At 44.5% G+C, this 19988-nt stretch overlaps 1 long non-coding RNA gene across 2 annotated transcripts; it reads left to right on the top strand.

Moving 5' to 3' along the window:
• The first annotated feature begins 115 nt into the window (after nucleotides 1-115).
• On the top strand, nucleotides 116-19740 carry LOC143823153 (uncharacterized). Of its 2 annotated transcripts, none has more exons than XR_013226396.1 (5): nucleotides 116-243; nucleotides 7703-7773; nucleotides 14637-14746; nucleotides 17083-17211; nucleotides 19026-19740. It is a non-coding gene; the product is annotated as an uncharacterized LOC143823153 (long non-coding RNA). The 2 variants fall into 2 exon arrangements; XR_013226395.1 differs by having other exon boundaries at nucleotides 17707-19740.
• Nucleotides 19741-19988: the final 248 nt, after the last annotated feature.

The raw sequence follows: 19988 nt of genomic DNA, 5'->3' as shown, positions 1-19988 counted from the left end.
ACCTTCGTGGTCCCCTTCCGCAGGCTATATATAATGTGTAACTTCAAAAGCTCATTCCGTATTCTTGGGATGCCTGAAGTCCTAGAAGGTGCCTTTCTGCACGGCACTTTGTTCCCACGCGTCTTTGCTTCTGGAGTTGTGAAGAAGTCCTGGTTTCGCATGCCCTGCAGTGGAAGACTCTGAAGCTTTTTGTAGTCCAGGAACAGGTGGCTGAGGAATCAGCAGCAGGAGTGGCTTGGCAAGGTACTGTTCTGTCTCTCTGGATACTATCCGGAAGTGGTTGTTCTGGAATGTTTGATTCAGTGGAACCCGTGCTCACTCCCTGCTCACTCAGGGTTCGAGAGCGGTGTTACATCAGGTTCAAGGATCCCCTAGGATGCAACCACCAACACCCTTGCTGTGATGTGTCATCCCTGCTGCCCACAGGAGGCGAGAATGCACAGTGGTGCTTCAGGGCAGGACACAATACGGATCAGAGCAGCAAAGTCCAAATCTGCAAATGCAAATCAGTGCAATTGTTTGATCTCAGGCAGACTTTTGTGTTAGATGGACTCCAAATAACAAGCAATACTGTGATTCTCACAAGTGTGAGTTAGGCCGGTCTACAGCCCAATGAGTGACAGCAAGGATGATGGTAGTGGGATGATGGTAGCGACCGCTGGCAGGGGCTCATGGGAATTGTAGTCCATGGACATCTGGAGGGCCGCAGTTTGACTAACCCTGCCCAAGAGTTTGAAGAGTCGAAAATCTTAACGCCAACAAGTTATGACCAGAATCCTTCCTGATGTTGCAAGAGGTTTAGGGCGCACCTCGCAGACTGCAGAACCTGTGTGGGGTTTTGCCTTTCTGGCATAAAGGATTTCACACAGGGCCTCCAAAAAGATCCACTGAAAGAAAAGCATTGTTCTAAAGATAACTTTCTCGAAATGGAAACCGCCCAAAATAGCATATAGTGCCAATCAGATCTACTATATTTTATCTACTCTATTTCAGTCAAGACCTGTAAGACTCCTGGGACAGTTCTCAGATCAGGTGAGATAGAGAGAGATAAACGGAACCACATGAATCAAATCAGCAGAGAGAATTCCTAGCACGTCAAGGAGGGGTGGGTATGTGTAAAATCTCACTTCCTCCTCATGCAATTATTCAGTTACTAGTAATCAAGCCCGCTGCAGAGGAATGCAGCGGGCGCTAGGGCCTTACCGCAGTGGTGTGCGCGCTGGTCGGCGGCGGGCTGGTCCGGCGGGCTGGTCGGGGGCGGCGGCAGGCTGGTCGGGGGCGGCAAGCTTCTTCTGTTGGTGGCGGGCTGACGTGGCGAGAGGCGCTTTGCGCCTCTCGCCGCGTCAGCCCGCCAGGCAGGGAACCCCCAGCAGCTGCGCTTCGTGCGACTGCCGGGGGCTCCCTGGGTCGGCGGCCTGACACAGTGAGAGGCGCTTTGCGCCTCTCGCCGCGTCAGGCCGGGAGGAACTGCGAGCCGCGCTGTGCGCGGCTCGCAGTTCCTGGAGCTGGGAATCGGAGGGATCAATCGGCAGGCGCTTCGCGCCTGCCGATTGGTCCCTCCGATTGTCTGTCGTGAGGAAGGGTCCAATCCGGACCCTTCCTCATCACGGACTAATCCCACCTCTACACCCCTTAGCCATTTATATAGTCCGTGGCGCCCGTGGCGCCATGGGCGGTTTAAAGATTTGTTTGCCATGAACCATAAACACCACCTGTCTTACTCCACTATAATCCCACTGTGTTTTTATTTTTAGGTTTTCCCCATTCTTGTACAACTGTTAACTGACACTAAAGGCTAAACCACATAGGGAAATTCTTGCCAGTTATGCTGAGTCAGCTTGGTGTAGTGGTTAAGAGTGGCAGCTTCTAGTCTGGTGAGTTGTGTTTGATTCCCCATTCTTCTACAGGCAGCCAGCTGGGTGACTTTGGGCTAGTCACGGTCCTGTTAGAACTGTTCTGACAGAGCAGTTCTGTCAGAACTCTCTCAGCCCCGCTCACCTCACAGAGTGTCCGTTGCAGGGAGAGGAGGGGGATGTGATTGTAAGCTACTTTGAGTCTCCCTCGGGTAGTAAAAAGTGTGGTAGAAAAACCAACTCTTCTTACTTTGACAAAGAGACTAAATTTAAACCGAAAATAAACAAGGAAGAAAAAGCACCTGGCTTAATAGCAATGATTAACAAGATCTGACTATACAAGAGAAACCTTGTATCTCAGCTCTCTCAGTATTGGATAGTTTAGGCATACCTCCAGATTGTGAGTTCATTCTTCTTTACACCATGGAACATTCAGAGTTTTGCCAAAGCTGCCTTGAACACACCAAGTATAAATCCAATATTCTTTCAATTTATTTCCAATATTTAGTTAATTTAGTTAACCCAGCCATGCGCACCTCAGCCTTCCGGTCCCAGCCCAGGCCAATGGGGAAAGACCTAGCGACTCCTAATGAACCTCCTAATTAATTATTACAGTGATAGCCCCTTGAAGAAACTTGATGTGAAATGTGCTGGGGTTTGACAAATATTAAAGATTCTTTCCTAACACGCATTAATGTTTTCCCTGCTTTCTTCTTTTAATAAAGCCAAAGCCAAGATTTTCTACAACAACAACAACAACAACAATTTATTGACCATACCCTTCCTGCTAGAAGTCTTGGGGCAGTTCGCAGCATTTAAAACCTACTTTTGGTTAAATACAAGTACAATAAAGATTATTACGAATTTATTGTTATTAAAAGATGTCCCTTCTTCCATGACACCACAGTTTTGTTTGGCTTTACCAATATTTCAACATACTGATGGTCACGGATGGGCAGAGAGGAACCCACACTGGGAAAGCGGAGGTCACACTAGGGGAAGAGAGAAATGAAGGAGGAACTTCTTCTGACTTGCCCTGCCTCAACCATAGGCCTGGTGAAAAAGTGGCATTTTACAAACCCTGAGGAATCTTGGCAATTCTGTCAAATCCCAAATATTCACTAGCAGCTCATTCCACCAGGTAAGAGCCAGGACCTCTGGCTGAGGTCAGGCAAATCTCTTTTGGGCCAGGGACTACCAGCAACTTAGAAGAAGAAGAAGAAGAGCTGGTACTTATATGCTGCTTTTCTCTACCCGAAGGAGGCTCAAAGCGGCTTACAATTGCCTTCCCTTTCCTCTCCCCACAACAGGCACCCTGTGAAGTGGGTGAGGCTGAGAGAGCCCTGATATTACTGTTCGGCCAGACCAGTTTTATCAGTGCCGTGGCGAGCCGAGGGTCACCCAGCTGGTTGCATGTGGAGGAGCGTGGAATCGAACCTGGCTTGCCAGATTAGAAGTCCACACTCCTAACCACTACACCAAACTGGCTCTTAGTATTTGCTGACTGGAACGTTCTTTGGGGGACAAATTTGGAGAAGCGATCCCTTGTGTGAGCCGCAGGCAACATCCCTTCCACCCCCTCCACCACCATGAAGTTGCCCTTTTCTGATCCAGGGGGAAGATGGATGACCCAGACTCAGAACTGACCCCAGTTTTTTTGCTACCCTAGAGGAATTATATGCTGCTATTGCCACCTTTTTTTGTATTATTTTAGCATACCTCAATGCATAAAGTGATCCAAAGAAAGCTATTTGTATTTTCGCATTCCATGCTGAACACTTCTTCCCTATCTCCCCTTTCCAGCAGTATCTATGTCATGGGTGGGTCAAGAGAGATCAGGCTTTTGGTGTAGGATTTATCATTTGATTCCCTTGGTGCACTTCCTCCTAAAGTATAGGTGTGTCTCTCTCCTCTCCAAGAGATTTACGTATCTGAGGGAGGTGTTCCTGGAATCATGGACTCCACCACTCTTCAAACCATGCTTCAGAAGCAAATTGCAAGCCTGCTTGCTTCGAGGCCTATTGAGTTCAATAGCTTCTTTCCCAATATTGACCATGACTTTCCACAGAGAGCAAGATAGGAGTTTCCCAGCACACTTGAACCTGTGCTGTTTTTCAGACCATTAACTGAAGAGCTAAACTACACCCAGCCCCTGGATGCTGTGATTCTTGACAAAGTGGAAAGGCCAAATAAACAACACAGCTCTCCCCTTCCCCCAGAATTTGTTTTCAGTGAGTGAAACAGTGTAGGAACAAAAGTGGAGGTCCACCCTATATGACCAGAGTAGAAGCTCTGGAAATCTACAACATGTAGTTTTATACGGCGCAGCTGGCCTAGTTTGAATATGCTTCCTCTCTGCATGTGAAGGGCACCTTTCCCTAGTGCTCTGGTCCCAGTGTATATGAAGCTCATGCACACCCATGCTCAGAATGCTTGCCTTTTAGGGCCAACGTATATACATGGAGTTCCGATGACTGAACTCTAGTGCTGCCAATAGGCTGGTCCTGATGTATCAAGAAAATGGAACAACAAAAATTGAGTCCAATAGCACTTTTAAGACCAACAAAGATTCAAGGCATGAGCTTTTGAGTGCATGCACTCTGGAGACACTCCAGAGTAGGAGAAGTCAACCTGTGGTCCTCCAGATGTTCATGGACTACAATTCCCATGGGAATTGTAGTCCATGGACATCTGGAGGACCATAGGCTGACTACCCCTGCTCTAGAATACCTAGAGCTAGAGGAAGAAGAATTGTTTTTTATACCTTGCTTTTCACTGCCCAGAGGAGTCTCAAAGCAGAATCACAGAATCATAGAGTTGGAAGGGGCCATACAGGCCATCTAGTCCAAGCTCCTGCTCAACGCAGGATCAGCCCAAAGCATCCAAGAAAAGTGTGTATCCAACCTTTGCTTGAAGACTGCCAATGAGGGGGAGCTCACCTCCTCCTTAGGCAGCCTATTCCAAAGCAGTTTACAGTCGGCTTCCCTTCCTCTCCCCGCAGCAGACACCCTGTCAGGTTGGTAAGGATGAGAGAGCTCTGTCAGGATTGCTGGGTCAGAACAGCCCAAGGTCACCCAGCTGGCTGCATGTGGAGGAGTGGGGAATCAAACCAGATTAGAAGCTGCCACTCTTAACCACCACAACAAGCTAGTTACAGAACATTCTATTTAAATGTCAGTAAGAGTGTTTCCTACCTCTTCCTGAGTCATCTAATAGTCACAAACATGGAATTCTTCATGCACGGATCTTCAGCAATACATTGCACAAGCCCAAATCAACAGTGTCCTTGTGTGGTCATGTTCCTGCAAGCTCTGGCACATTGTTGGCTGACTTCACACTTCTTTGGGGTTTCATTTGAGTTTGCTGTCATGACGATGTATCTGTTATGAATAGCATAACTAATTCTGTGGGAACTGTGGTGCCAACTAGCCTTTCCCCTGAAGTTCCTTATGGGCAACTAAATTGCTCCTGTCCTTGGCCTAGAGAAGCCATAACCACACTGTTCTAGTTGCCATGTTATAAGGTTGTACACTGCTTAATTATACATGCTGGGTCTGCCCTGGATTTCTGCAAAGCTGATCAGCTATTTAGGCCAAACAGCTCCCATTGCTTGGCAAGCAGGCTGGCTGGTCAGTTAAGTCCCTAGGGCTCAAAAACGTTTTCCAAATTGAGGAAGTGAAACTTCCCTTTTGAGTTTCAGCTTTGTAGCAGAAAGGAACCGATGACATTGTCAAATATCACCTGATTGCCTGGACCAGAAGGATCCTGGCTTTAAGATGTGAACAGTTTTTTACCTCCAAATGGCTATGTGGAACTTGGAGCTGCTGCCTGACTTGCAAGACATCTGGTTTGAGCTTGGGGCATCTAACACTTTAGACCAGGGGTAGTCAAACTGCAGCCCTCCAGATGTCCATGGACTACAATTCCCAGGAGCCCCCTGCCAGCGTTTGCTGGCAGGGGGCTCCTAGGAATTGTAGTCCATGGACATCTGGAGAGCCGCAGTTTGACTACCCCTGCTTTAGACTGCAAATCCCCAAGGTTAAATTCTGGCTTTCTCTGGGTGACCTTGGGCATAGAATTAGAGTTGAAAACCATGGGCATCCATGGAACTTTTTCAGCCAGAAAAAAAGCAGAAAGGTAGCAACAGCTTTTCATAGTCTCTAGCAGAGGGACAGTTCCCAGCTTGGTTACCTGAGATCCTCATCGACTGCAGAGACTTTGAACCCAAGACCTCTATGCTCAAGGACATTTTGAGCATCTTCCTGGTGCCTTAGCATTAGCAAGACTATACAAACAGACTAAAGCCAGTAGTATGTGTTGGCTGATGTGTCAAGGAGGGTTTCGGGCTGACTGATTTGCTTGTTTGTTTTTTCACTGACAATCGGGTTTTGTGGGTTTTTTAAAATTTCTTCTTCAGCTGCTGCTGTTGACATTAGTAAGCATAACCTCAGCAGTAGGCTACTCAGTGAACATAACTTATGAGTAATGAGGATGCCCAACTGATCCATGGGCAGAAACCAAGCCCTGTGCAGGTGGGAGGGACGACAACATTAACATTGGCATGACCAGAGTGCCAATATAAATCTATGCCCTTTTTGCATCTCCTGAACTATAAATGCCCTTAATTGAGCAAGGGTCCCAGACCTTGTTTTTTGTTTGTTTATTATATACCCCCCTTCCCAAAGGCTCAGGGCTGTTTACATGGAACTGAGAACTAAAGAAAGAACCATACATATAAATAACTATAACATTAATATTACTGATGAAAACAGGGTAAAGGTAAAAGCTATCCTCTGTGCAAGCACCGGGTCATGTCTGACCCTTGGGGTGACGCCTTCTAGCGTTTTCATGGCAGACTCAATACGGGGTGGTTTGCCAGTGTCTTCCCCAGTCATTACCATTTACCCCAGAGCAAGCAGCTGGGTACTCATTTTACTGACCTCGGAAGGATGGAAGGCAACCTTGAGCCGGCTGCTGGGATCGAACTCCCAGCCTCATGGGCAGAGCGTTCAGACTGCATGTCTGCTGCCTTCCCACTCTGTGCCACAAGAGGCTCTTGAAAACAGGGTAACAAAACATTAAACAGTAATAATACAAACAGGTCCAGGAGCAGAATGCCTTGATGGATTTCTTGAAAGGGGGGAGGGGCAGGGGCCCTGCAGATGTTGTTGGTTGTGCCTGGCCTCAACCAAATGCCTGGCGGAAGAGGTCCTTTTTACAGGCCCTGCGGAACTGTTTTAGCTCCGTCAGGGTCCCAACAGGTGGCCTGAAGCCAGAAATAAAAACGAGGGCAAATAACAGTGTTCTTTGCCAGACTTGGTGATGACCAGTCAAGGACTGACTTGGCCCTGCCTCATCTTCAAGAGAGATTCTGCCAGCAACATCATGCCTTTGACTACCAAGCCATGCAACAGCAGGCTGCTAATCCATATCACTCTGTGAACAATTGAAAGTGCCCTTTGGCTTGGATTAATTCCTAATGACATGATACTTTTACAAGCAGATTCCTTTTTGTACTGATCAGCTGTGGTTGTGTTAATGGCTTACATGTGCCTTTGATTGCTGCTGTATAACACAGTGACGTGGACATGACTTTCCTAGGAAGAGCCATATCCAGCCCACAGGACTTCAGTACTGCCCAGCTCACAGTCTCCAAGGGGCAATTAGACTGCTGTTGTGGGAGATGAAAGCCACTCTATAGAATCTCTGTTGAGACTTCTGTGTCTTTTTTTTCCCTATAGTCATCCAAGCAGCAGTTAAGGTTGACACCTGACTGCCTGTTTTTGTGCAGATCACATATGGCAGAATTTTTAAAAGCACGATGTTTACGTCTTATTGCTTCCCTCCAGGCCTAAAATGGTTGAAAATGCAGAGCCCTCTTCAGGAATGGCATCAACAAGGGCTCTCCAACAAACATCTGGTAAGGATCCTCGAGGCTGACTAAACAAAAGCTTGATCTCAGGAGGCCGATTCCGCACTAGTGGCACCCCTTCTGCCTGCCGCCAGTATGTTGCTGTGGAGCTGCTGGCTCTGCAGCGTGCTGTGTCTCCATGGGGGACACATTCCAGTGCTATTGCTGAAATGTGTCCCCTGGGAAACACAGTGGTGGCAGGATGGTTCCACCGTGCAGGGGGGAGGTTGCTAGAAGGTAGGATTGCGTTTCATGCAATCCCACGGTCCTGCAAAATAAAATTTAAAAAGCCATGGTCCACCCCATGGCACCATGAAGTGTCGCGAAATTGTCCAGGGCATTTTGTGCACCCTGCAGGCCTCTGTAGGGTGGGGAGGAATTGGTCCAGGAAGGGCAAGCTCTTCCTGCCTGACAGCCCTGCCCTGACACAGGCCCTACTGGCCCCTGCAGCGCTGAAAGGGTTCTATGTTCCCTTAGCACGGGGCTTCTGGGGCCCGATCCACACCAGGCACAGGAGGGTGGCAGCTTGGTGGTGACATTGTGTAAGCACGGGACTTAGCCCCAGGTCCATAACAACACTGCCCTGGTCTTTTCCATCCATGCAGAATCGGACAGGAGTCTGCCTTTTTGCCCTTTCCTGGCCAGCCTGAACCCAAGGCTTCCTGCTACTCCTTCTCATCACTTTAATTCCTTGGGCAAATCTGAACACATTTCTGATGTGTTCCTTGAGGAGGGAGATAGACACACAAGCCATGGGCGTAACCAGTGAGGCATGATTCTTTCAGCAAATGTGAAGCATGTTTATGTGTGAGCTGATTGTCCACAATGTTGATAAGCATGCGTTTGGTGTAAGTGCTGCGCACGGTGTACTTTGTGCACCCTGGAATAATTAATGTTCCTTTGCTTCCTAACCATTAAGATAAGAAGGATAATCTTACAGATAGGAGGGCAAGAGATTATTACCAGGAAATACTCTTCTGAGTTGCAGAAAATATGAGGGGTAGGATGGGCATCTTTTCAGTTCTCGTCTCCAATGCGACTGGAGAAAGCGGTAGTGAATTTATCTTTCAAGCAGCTGTTGCTTGAGATTAACCTGTCATGTCCCAGGACTCTCCCTCACTGGGGACTCCAATTTTGATCACTGCACATATGGACATCTAGCAATGAAAAACTCCTCCATTAATCATGTGAAAGCCATATCTGGTGGGAGTCAACTAAAGAGCCCTTTCCCTCAAGGCCCCTGCCTGATATTTTGGTTTTAAGCAATTATTATTTGTTATATTTCTGTGCTCCCCCTTCCCTTAGGCTTGAGGCAGCTTATAATATCATAACCCAAATAATCAAAGTAATGAGCAATGGGTCAGTCCCAGCTATTTCTTCCTTATCTTAAGTACTGGACAGGAAGATTTCTTCCCCTACATCATCATGTAAAATACTCAGCTATCCTTACTAATCTCTCTAACCTGTCAATCTCCATAAAGGAACACTTCTCCTGGGGACTTCTGCCATAAATGCAAAGAAGAAAATTCCCCTCCACGATGCACAACCCCCCCCCCCACTTTTTCAAATAAGCTCATCTACGGAGACATGGACTTTTCACCACTTCCACATTCCAATCCCTCCTCAATCTCAGCAAAAATGTACAGAAATTTATCCCTCCGTTCATCCAGTTGGTAATAAGTTTGGTATCCCAGCCTGCTACCCCAACTGTACAGTTAGTTTCTCTACTTTTCTACCCCATCCTGCTGCACTTCTCCAGTCTATTCCATTTCTGTCTTCAGAGCTGCCCATTTTCTGGATGTCTTCAATTTTGTATGTCTTCAATTTCCCCCTTTATTTTCTCCCTCAGTGGCAAGTAGTTTGTTAAGGAAAGGGTTTAAACTGTGTTTATACTTCACCTGTGTATTTATTTCCTTTCTGTAGTGTGCTGTTTTTATGTACCCGATTTAACGACTCTCTTTCTGTTAATTCAATACATTTCTTGTTTAAAACACTTATCCCCCTTCATTTCATTTGAGTGTTTGCATCTCAACTCCAGTATATGCAGGCTTATGATCCTGATTATTAATATCCCACAATATGTATGTTTTCTCCTTACTAGCTATACGGGCTGCACATGTACTAATGATTTGGGTAACACCTTTCCCAGGTTCTGTCTAGACTTCTTATGAACTGGGATTTTTTTTTTAATGCCCCGTAGGTATTGCTCAATGATACAGAGCATTATATTTCTTTCATGAAGCATCCAAGAGCTGCCATAAATCAGTGTCTGGAAACTGTGGATAAACAGATGTATGTGAATCCAGGCAATGCTGCTAGGAAACCCCCAGGTTTTGGTATGGTTGTCAAAATTGAGAGCAAAGCATTATCCATAACCCAGAGATATTAGGAATGGAGGGGGGGGGGGCTCCTGGAAAAGCAAGTATCACTGGAGGCGCCCTCTATTCAGCTGTTGGACTCTTGTGGGAAGACCAGCAGTCCCACCTGATGGGCTCTATTGATGAGATTCCTCCTGAGCACCCTCTCTGCCCTCGCCTCAGACTCCTTTGTGAAGTAGAGATGGCATGACTGTTCGAAGTGAGGAAGAAACTGCTGCAAAAGGAATGTTATTACATCTTCAACTTAAAGGCAATGCAACCTCGTGGGCTAAATGTGCACTTTGATCTAACTTGCTTTTTGTAAAAGATAGTCCTTTAAATTTGTTATGCTGGTATATACATGTATGTGGCTTGTACACATAGGCAGGTTTCAGTAATTATAATATGTAGATTATTAGGGGAATGATGTGGTAAGAATTGGTGACGCATGCCTCTTTAAATTTGAATAGCAAGGTATTGCTGACTCAGATACTTCAGCAAAATAAATGAACACAGCTGAGTGAGGTAATTTGAGGCCAGAAGCTTTCAGGCTTGGTCTCCATACCATGTGAGCATTTTTTTTGGACTAATTATATTTCAAGAATGATAAACAATAAAGTAAGATATAAATTTATAGGCTTTTGGCAGTTAGTAGGTTTCATTTTAACATTTGTTCCAACAGATTTATATTACAAACAAAGTACATTGAGAGTAAATACACTGAATTTATTAATAGGAGATATGGACATTCTTGAACATTTCCAATTATTTGTTACATTATGTTATACTAATAAGAATGTTTTGTGATTTAAGACTCATTGCCACTGATGAAAGAATTGAACATGGATAAAAGCATCTAGACACAGTTTTGGCTGAGTCTAGGTGGAATTTATAATGAAGAGATAACAGACTTATATTTTGAATATTATTTGATTAAGCTATTGGACAGATTTTGTTTCTCTTATTATGACTGTTTGAAGGCCAAAGCAGCAGTCTGCTGGGAAGGGGATTGTTTTTAATGCTGCTATTTTTGTACTTGTATTTTAGAACAGTGGTCCCCAACCCCCGGTCCAGGAACCAGTACTGGTCCGTGGATCAGTCAGTACCGGGCCACGGTTCCTCCTTGTCCTCCTTCCCTTTGGTGCTCTCTGGCGGCTGCCATGGCTGGGGCTCCCCCTCGGCATGGTACTGCACAGCTGCTGCTGGCAGCACCTCCCAGGCGGGGGGCGGGAAGTCAGTGGTGCTGGCGGGAAAGCAAGTGGAGCAGGGGCTCAGGCAGTGGCAGCGACATCCCTTGGCAAAAGACTACCCCCCCCCCCGGGCCTCAGGAAAATTGTCATGCATTGACAGGTCCCCGGTGATAAAAAGGTTGGGGACTACTGTTTTAGAATATTATATGGGGATTTTGTTGTTTTATTATATTTTATTGATATTTTATGAGATGTATATTGATTTGTAAATTGCCATGAGCCAGCTATGCTGGGAGTGGCAATATAAAAATGCAATAAATAAATAATATTTAATGTTCATCCAGCAAAGTCTTCCGCCATGGATTAAAACAAAATAATGGAAGCAGCAGTACCTGCACCTTTAAGAAATGAATGCCCCATACAGTGGCCATTGTGAGAGTTGTTAGGTAACTACAACATTGTCAACCTTCAAGCCTTGGTCTGTCAGTAAAAGGCAAGTTAAGGGGGGCAGTCCTTTTCAGGGCTGTTTGTCCTTTGAGGGATGACTCATCAGGGCCAAACATGTTTAGATAAAGGTAAAGGTATCCCCTGTGCACGCACCGAGTCATCTCTGACCCTTGGGGTGACGCCCTCTAGCATTTTCTTGACAGACTCAATACGGGGTGGTTTGCCAGTGCCTTCCCCAGTCATGACCGTTTACCCCCCAGCAAGCTGGGTACTCATTTTACCGACCTCGGAAGGATGGAAGGCTGAGTCGACCTTGAGCCGGCTGCTGGGATCGATCTATACTTTATTTACGTCTTGTTTTGTTTGTGGTGCATTGAATACACATAGCCCTTAAGAGGAGTGTTCACATGATTATTCTGGGAAGGAAACCTGTTGCCTGTTAGATGTCATAAAAAATAGGATGTTGTCATTTTATAGTGTGAAGTTTTATTCCCCGTTTCCCTCGTTCTCTCGATTGTCCTTCTTTCTCCATTAGCCACAGCAGCTAGTGGAATATTTCCTGCTTGTGTCAATATTTCTTCCTCCTGGAGCTTAATGGCTCACATATTTCCTTAGGAACACAGCCATTTCCTGACATAATAGGGCCTTGATGCATTGAAAGGAACCTGGCCCAAGGCTCCAGCAGGCAAAAATCCTGGACCATGTAATTTCCTAGAAGCCATGTCTGACACCAGCATCGCCCTCTTTGCCAATGCACACCAACAAAGCTTCAAATGATTATGCTGAGAAAGGAGCAGAAGATAGAATTCCTAAGTTGCCACACATTTGCACAACTGCTTAAGGAGTGCTGAAAACAAAACTAAACATTTTTTTTGATTTATTGATTGATTGAACATTTCTATCTCAGATACAATAAAACACAAACAAAAAGCAAATTGCTTTTTTGGACCAAGGAAAATGGATAAAAGGCAGCAGAAGAGGAAAGGTACAGCAGACCCATTCCCAGACATCATGGGACTGGAACAGAGATAGGCTAGAGCAGGGGTAGTCAACCTGTGGTCCTCCAGATGTTCATGGACTACAATTCCCATGAACCCCTGCCAGCAAATGCTGGCAGGGGCCCATGGAAATTGTAGTCCATGAACATCTGGAGGACCACAGGTTGACTACCCCTGGGCTAGAGCACTCCCATGCCCTTGGATAGCCCAGGCAAGTCAATCCTGGCTGGTAGTCCAAGGATTTGGATGGAGTTCCTCTAGGGAACACTAGGGGTTATGACATGGAGGCAAACCACCCTTAAATGTCCCTTGTCTGGCTGCCAGAGAATCTTTGGATATCCTGGCTGCACTACACGCACCATATGATAAATAACAATAATAGTGCCGGAGAGCCGAACAGGAGGTTTGCTTTGTTGAAGAATCTGGGCTCCCTGCAGCCTCACAATGGCTATGTCAATAAAGCAAAGCCAACCGGGGTCCAGAATGCTGCTGCAAGGATAGAAGGGCGCTGGGAGAAGTTACCTGGGGTGCTCCACAAAATACCCCTCCCACATTGCTGTTTCAGTGCAGAAAACAGCAGGGGCAGGGAGGCAGGAGCACTTCTTCCCCCACAGCAGTGTGCCAAGCTGAAACAGGCTCTCCTTTATTTGTTTAATAGCTATTGTTCGCAGCTGCTGTGAGGCTGTGGAGAACCAGATCTGGGTCCAGGAAACGCGGGCCTATTGTGCATGCACTGCTTTCCTCTGCAGTCATGATGCTGACCCTTTTAAATTGCGCTCTGTTCCTGCACTGTTGGTTTTCTGAGCAATTATGCATTCTAAACCATTGTCACTGTCACTGTGGGAGGGGAGCTTCGTGTGTTCTCCTGCAAAGTCACATGACCATCGCTCTGGAACATGCTGCTGGCAGGGCCTTGTGGGAATTGTAGTTCATGGATATAGAGACTCTTCCATGGGGATGCACAGGCTTCTGAACACCAAAACCAGCATCTTTCCCCCTCTGAGGTGTACTGTTCCTCATAAAGAGTGGGCAGGATATACCACAGCTGACTGCAGTATGCAAGCTTAAAGCCCTCACCATACCATCCCTTCCTCCATAAAGGTTTTTTTTTAATAACTGGCAAGCCCCAAACAGGAGCCTCTGCCCATAGACTGAAGCAGCTTTGCTTCCTCATTCTCCTGCAACCCAGAACTGACATTTCAGACACCTCCTCTTCACCAGGGAAAAGGAAATGCTGGCAAAAATTACAACAAGATGGTATAACAGTAAATTGGTTTGAATATCTACAATGGCCAACAATGGTGAAGGAAGAATTGAAAGACTCCAATGGAAAGCTAAGAGAACAAACTGATTTTGAAAAATTATTCATGCAGGACAAGCCACATCATCTGGGTAGAATTTACAACCTTCTCCTTACTTATGAAACTGAGACAGAATAAATTTAAAACTGTATGGTAAAGTGGGTGCAGAACATTGGTAAAACCATTACAGAAGATTGGGAATGCTTATGGTGTAAAATAGTGAACCTGACTAAATGTCAGGCTTTATGGGAAAATTGGTAAGGATTCAGAGTACCTTTATTGGCATATAAGGAAAATTGGTATAAAATGTTTTTCAGGTGGTATTTGACTCCCAAAGCTATAAGTAAAATGTCTAACCAAACTGATGGTGAATGTAGGAAATGCCATGAGACAGTTGGGTCCTTTTCCCACATGTAGTGGAACTGCAATTAGTAAAAAAATATTGAATAAAAGTTCATGACAAATTGCAAACTTTGTTGAAATGTAAATTTGCATGTAAACAGGAAAATATGTTATTGAGTGTTTTACCGATAAGTCTCCCTAAAGATGATGCAGAATTTTTCTTCTATGCAACAACAGCCATAAGACTCATCATTGATTCTGGATGGAAAGAACACCAAGAACCACAGATGGATCTATGATGTGAGAACATTACTGAACTGGTGGTGATGGCCAAATTAACAAATATGGTAAATCAAAGATTAATTGAAGAATTTCAAAGGCATTGAGATAAGTTCTTGAAATGACTGTAAAATCTAGTTACTATTCTTTGCTTTCCTTTCTGTAACTCTATGCTAATGGAAAAATAAAAATCTAAACAGGCAAAAAAAAAGAGTCAGCCCTTGGCACAGGAGGATTCCTTGGGAGATGAGGTGTGACTAATGACAAGGCTCACAGAGGAGGAAGCTCAAGAACAGCTAGATGGAATCTGTCAGCAAAAGCCACAACTATTTAGGGAGAGCTTTGTATTTACATGCATTCTGTGCCATATTCATTCTGGTAGAAATAAAATGAAACAATACCAGATACAATTTTCTACCACATCAACATATACTAGGAAAAGAGAATAGCTTTATTTCCCCCCAGAAATCTGAAAATACTCCAAAAGAGGAATCCACAGGTACTTTGACTAATTTGATGCTGTAGGTCTGACAGCATTTCACTCAACAAAACTTGTGTGGCCAGATCCCTCAGGAAAATAAGTGTGCATGAAAATTTATTTATTTCTTAGATTTATATACCACCCTTCCTGACAAACAGACTCTGGGCAGTTCACCACAGGAAGTGAAACTTTTCGGAAGTCCCTTAACATTTTTAATCTCCAACGATAAATTGCCCGATATATATTACATTGTCCATGGGTCTGTGCTGTGCTTCAGTCAGTCCTAAGGGTAGATGAGCTGTGAGTCAGATCCCATTCTTTAGCAAGTACTGCAGGAGCCAGGTGCTCCCAGATGTGCTAATGTGATGTACTTTTGTGCCATGAACTATCCATTGGCAGGAGATCTGTGTGTAAGAAGGATAGAACGCTGCAAAAAATAAAACAGGTGATGGGGAATCAGTTTGAGTAAAAGTAGCAAAACTAGCAATGGGCTTCAGATTAAAAGAATCCAGAATGAGTCCAGAGTTGAAAGAAGTCTACCATGTTCACATAGCTGTGTCATGTTCTTAGAGCACCCAGTCTCTCAAAAGAGCAGAAAATCACTAGACAAGATAGCTCAATGATGGACTCTCACCTGCAGGCCACACCAAAAAAGCACCTGTTCAGCTCTGAAATGGGAAAACTCCCAGCTCAGCCTAGTGTTAATGAATAGCTCTTCTTCTGATCTGTCATAAAGTCACACAATGAGTCATATTTAATTGCTAACAGACCAAGTTCAAGACTTCTTAATGCCTGACGTGGGAAATCCAAGTGGCACCCTCCCAGCTCAACTTAACAGGAGGTGGTTGTTCCCTTGCAGAACTTCTTTGAAGTGCACTGGATTTAAGACTCTCACAGACAGATCCAAATGCTGTTCTTAGCATACAGAGCTTCTCAAAGGTTGTTTCATGAATGGATGTTCACTCCTTGACGCCTTTCATGTGAAAATGGTCCGTCATAGCTAAACTACCACAGATTGGACTTCCGTTTCACTTTGCATCACCTCTAAGCACAATGTTTCGGGGAGCTGGGTCACATCCCCATCTGGCAGTCATTCAAATGATATGTTATGGGGAGTTGTGCAAGTGCTTCTGCCTCTGATCTCTCTTGATGGCTCTGGAGAGGAGCACAAAACAACATTGTTGTATAATTACCACGAGCAGTTCCATTTCAAGCAGACACAGCCGTGGAGCAAGGAAATGGCAACAGACTCATGCCACATAAAGCATTTTCTTTATATTTACATGATATAGATATATAAATAGCTGCCATGCAGTTTTCTGTGTTGTGTAGTTTGAGTCTCATGTACTGATCCTATTACATCAAGGATGCTCTGAAACTAAATGTGTTGGCTAAATCTCAAGAGTAGTCATCAGTCCAAGACTGTTTCCACACCAGAGGCTTTGTGCTGGGTTGCAGACTGAAGTTTGAGCCAGGGCAGGCTGCTCCCCGCTCCCACGCGGAGGAACATTTCGCCCAGTGCACCTTGTCCACCCCAGATCTGTGCTCCCGCCTCAGAGCCAGAGCGAAGTTTCCAGTGCAGAAACAGTCCAAGGGGTCTTGGCAGGTAAACTGATCTCAGTTTAGTGCTGAAAATGTTATGCCTCTGCCAGGAAGTACCCCCCACACACTATGGCAGTTATAAAAGTCTGCAACAACAGCAACAACAAAAAGGTTATTGCAGTTAGATGACTAGTAGATCCAGGAAATTCTACCAAGCTTATCCCTATCACTGCAAAAGATCTTGCTTTCACCCTCCTTACCTGGTGTTCTGAAATGGTTTCTTTTTCTCTTTGATCCTCAGCTCTCTTTGTGGTTGATCCCCTGGGAGGTGAGGCTGCCAGTGCAATTCTAAACAGATCTTCATTCTTTTGTCTTTTGTAGATTCAGAAAGATATAGCGTGGTTTAGGATTGCGTTTTCTATCTCCTTCCTCTGCACATGTAGCCATGGCTATCTACTTGTCTGATTTTATCTGAAAGGAGAGTAGTGGCAACAAAGCAACAGGGAACAGGTAAGGAAGGAGTTTAAAGATTATGTTACAATAAACTAGTAAAAATGCAAATGTGGCAGAATGAGCCTTCTCTGGGCTGTAGGCCCCATTTTACCCTGTCCAAGATGTGGCCAACATCTGGAGAAGCTTGTCTCTCTCTTGGGTAACTTGCCACCACCACATGACTTTTTTACGGAATTGCCCATTGAGAGGGTCAGGACTCTGTGCTTCCCTTCCAAGTTCTGAGGCCTTGCTGTGTCCTGCTGCCCAGCACTGGGTCACCATGGGGAGAGTTTACTGCTTCATGCACCCCTGGCTCATCATTTACCCTGGGGGGGGGGCTATCCTGCTCTGACTTCTGAAAAACCGTCCTCTTTAGAATATAAAAATGTATAGCAAAATTTAAAATATCACAGTGGACCAGATTGTAGGGCAGTTGCAACTGAAATGCTTGGAATAATTTAATATATGGATAGGCAGGGATATATACAAGCAAATTATTCTACTTGTGTCCAGGTCTTTTTCAAATCTTTAATTTGTTCGATGGGAAGAAGAAGACTGGAGTCATATGTGATCAACTGTAATTGCTGCCTGTCCAAAATGGTTTTTATGGTGTCCAAGTCTCCTCTGACCACTGGCAGTAGATGGGGGAAAGGATTGCCACATCTAGGTTAGGAAACCCCTAAAAAGTGAGAATGAGAGTAGGAAGGACAGAGGCCTTAGTGGGTACAATGCCACTAAGATCCCTGGACCTGTTTGATTTACTATTGTTTATGTTACACTACTACCGGTTGTATCAGTTAATAATATGAATGTTATAGTTATTAAATGTATGGTTCTATGTATAGTTTCAGTTTTTTGTAAACCGCCCTGAGCCTTTGGGGAGGGCGGTATATAAATATGAATAAATAAATAATAAATAGAGTCCACCATCCAAAGCATAAATTTTCACCTGGGTAACCGATCTCTGTAGTATGTATATCGGATGTAATTCCAGGGGGTCCCCAGGTCCCACCTGGAGGTTGGTATCCACTAGTGGTGCTCAGAGGATCATTCACCTTTCCATGGGAGGACGTCAGTTATGTTACCCAAGGGCAAAGATGTACTCACACACCTGGAAATGTTCATGTCTAATAAAAGGAAACCAATATAGCTGTCAAGCAATGGAAATACTGTGTTTGACATAGAGCACAGGAGCATCATCTTATTAACACATGACTAATATAATTAGCCATAATGTATCCAGAGGCTGCGCCCCAGCTGAAGGCCAAGGAAGCTTGTTCCAGGAACACAAGTAAAGAAACCTAGATGTTAAATAGGTCATTAGCAGGCGTAATGAAGACTATAGGCTAAGCTGTTAATCTAAATTGACAGGAACTGTTTTGTGTCTAAGATTATGTATCAGAATGGACAATTCTCAGAAATGAGAACAGATACATTCCAACACCAAAACAATAGTTCTGCCTTAGGCATTTAGAAGGGCATAACTATGCTCTCAGAGCAGGTAAATTCCAGAGCCGGTTGTGCCACCAGCTATTTTTTGCATTTTCCTTTTCTCTAATAGACGCCTTCTCTACAGTTGAGAGAAATGCCACTCCAGCATTCCTAAAGTCCCACAGAATAACAAATCTAGCTCTTAAGAAGCAGATCCAAAAGCCATTCTGGTTTGCCTCACAATCTGTGACACTAGGGGCCTTTCCGCACAAGGACCAATGTTGCCAAATGTTTTCAGTATGCAGAAACGCTATATTTAATAGTGGAATTTTGTCATTCCGCATGCCTTTAATTTTAGTGGAATATTGAAGTCCCAGTAGCATTGTATTCATTCCCCACAGGTTTCCAGTCTCACTGGAATCTCAACAAAGGAAGCGATATTTTTCTGCGCTTTTCTGGATTTCCCCCTAAGCGCTATGAAATTCCAATTGTTTCAGGAGTTCGGCGGGAGTTTTGTAGTTTGCTTACGACGTCATGCGGAATGTTAAATTAATAGCGTTCACGAAAGGGAAGATTTGGCTACATTTAAGTTGTGTGGAATGGCCCTAGCTTTGTTTACTGTGCGGAATTTCCCTGTCTAACCTACTTTACTGGGTTGTTGTGATAGAATGGAGGAGAGTGGGACAATATATGCTTCAGGTCCCCATTGGGGAGAAAGGTGAGATATAAATGAATTAAATAAATGTCTTGTAAATAACCACTATATTCTGACGATAGAGGGAGAATGTATTATGTAAAATCAAATCTGTAATCCAGTTACTGTTGCTGTTTTGTGCTCCATGATCTCTTCTTCCCTAAACTGAATGACAAGGTACTGTTAAATAAATAAATGCCTTACTTACATAAAAACTGTTCCCAGATGTCTGTTCCCATGCTAGTAATTGTGTCATTAAACAATTTCATCAACACCTCTAGACTTTAGTTTCCCAAATTGCAACACACATGCACACAAACCCAGCAGTATCTCTTGAAGGCCCTAATTTATTCTCACCGGCTGTAGTGTCATCATTTCCCATATTAAAATACATACCTAGCAGCCACAGTGCCTTTATGCAGAGAATTAGTGTTTCAGATTCCCGCAAACATTTTGTTTTGATGCAGCTGTTCTGTAGTCAAGTCCAAGACTGTGATTAGGGTCGTCTCCTTTTTTCTTCATCAACCCTCTTTACCAGACTGAATTACTAGGCAGTGTAGTGTAGTGATTTAGCTTTATTTGAAATATGATATATATATATATATATATATATATATATATATATATATATATATATATATATATATATATATATATATATATATATATA

The sequence above is a fragment of the Paroedura picta genome, chromosome 13, assembly GCF_049243985.1.
Source record: "Paroedura picta isolate Pp20150507F chromosome 13, Ppicta_v3.0, whole genome shotgun sequence".
Classification (NCBI taxonomy): domain Eukaryota; kingdom Metazoa; phylum Chordata; class Lepidosauria; order Squamata; family Gekkonidae; genus Paroedura; species Paroedura picta.
This window is presented reverse-complemented; position numbering and strand designations above follow the sequence as displayed.